Raw genomic sequence first — 1,801 nt, forward strand, 5'->3', positions numbered from 1 at the left:
CCAAAAGCAACTTGGAGAGGGAAAGGCTTATTTCATCTTACAACTCGCAGGTAACAGGCCATCACTGGAAGTCAGGTAGGGATTCAAAGTGCCTAGTCCTGCAGCGATTGATGTGCAGGGGTGTATTTGGGGGGGTGATACAGGGGGTGGGGCTCCCCCTTCTCAGAGGAGAAGGGGAAGAGACAGGGAATGAAGCAGAGGCCACGGATGAATACTGCTTATGGGCATGAGGACATGGGCTTGCTCAGCCTGCTTCCTTAAAGCATCCAGGACCATCTGCTCATGGTGGCCCCGCCCACAATGGGCTGGGTGGTCCCATATCAATCACTAAGAAAATACACTACAGACTTGCCTACAAGTTGTTTTTTTAAAGGTTGCCAACTAGAGCTAATTTATTCTCTTCCCATTGATTTTGACTTTATATCCTGATCACAGCTCCCCTTCTCTTCCAAAACTACACACACACACACACACACACACACACACACACACAAAACCCCCACCCTTGCCTCCCCTTCTTTGAGAAGGGGAGCCCCCCCCCCCCAGGTATCATCCTCACATACACACAGCCAACACATCAATCACTGAAGGGCTGGGCGCATCCTCTCCCACTGAGGCCAGATGAGGAGGCCCAGTTAGGGGAACTGGATCCACAGGCAGGCAACAGAGTCAGGCACAGCCCATCCATGGTCCAGTTGTTGGGTGATTCACATGAAGACCGAGCTGCACATCTGCTACATATGTGCAAAGGGCCTAGGTCCAGCGGGTGTATGTTGTTTGGTTGGTGGTTCAGTCCCTGGGAGCCCCCAAGGGTCCTGGTTAGTTTGACCCTGTTGGTCTTCTACAAGCCACTCTTACAGAGCCTTCTTCTCAGCTGAGGACCCCTCTTCCCAAATGACTTGCTTGTGTCAAGCTGACTTAAAACTAGCCAGGACAACAAGCTTCAGATGGACTCTGTGCCACAGGTCCAGCTCAACATCCCCTGGCTAAGATGAACTTTTCCACTCACTATCGCTTGCCATTAAAGAGAAAAGTGAACCTTCCGACAGCTGTTTTCATGCGAGTTTCTGATCATGTGAGTCACTGTTTGGACATTTGGATGGGTAGCTTGGAAAACTACTCCAGTCTTGGGTAACAGCATCTATTTTTTTTTTCTCTTTTAATTGAAAAATAGAATAGGGGACCCTCGTGTGTTCCTACTACACCTTGTTAACTTCTCTGTTTCTTATTAATGTAGGACCTTCTAGAAGGATAGGTCCATCACAACCTTAAGTAATACATACAGTGTCTGTCAACTGGAAGGCTTGTATCCCTGGCTTTATTTCAGGCCCCAGACCTCTGAGCCACAGAGATGTCACTTCACTAAAGGGCTTTCCTAAACCACGACAGAACCATGAAGAATATTCTAGCTTCCTCCCTTGGTTTGTTTGCCAATCTCTTACTGGCCTCTTTGATTGGCCAAACAGCATAAGCCTCAGAAAATAGAAACTATGTCTATTACTATCCATTATTCAGTAGTGACTGGATAAGGTGGTGTAGATTGCAGCCATTTCTGAAATGCATGTTCATTTTTTTAACAACTTACTCTCTTTTTCCTGTCTAATGTTTAGTGAACACAGATTGCATGCTTGAATATTTTAAAACATTGTCTAGAGTCCCAAGTGTCTGCATCATGGGACTTCTAACGTCACTTGAAGAATGTTGATCCATCTTGGAACTGTCAGAACAAAAACCATGCTGGCAAACTTGGGATAAAGAGATTCTCTTCCTTGGGCGATCTGTGAGCAAACAGAGGGGAACA

Source organism: Mus pahari, chromosome 9, assembly GCF_900095145.1.
Source record: "Mus pahari chromosome 9, PAHARI_EIJ_v1.1, whole genome shotgun sequence".
In the NCBI taxonomy this organism is placed as follows: Eukaryota; Metazoa; Chordata; class Mammalia; order Rodentia; family Muridae; genus Mus; species Mus pahari.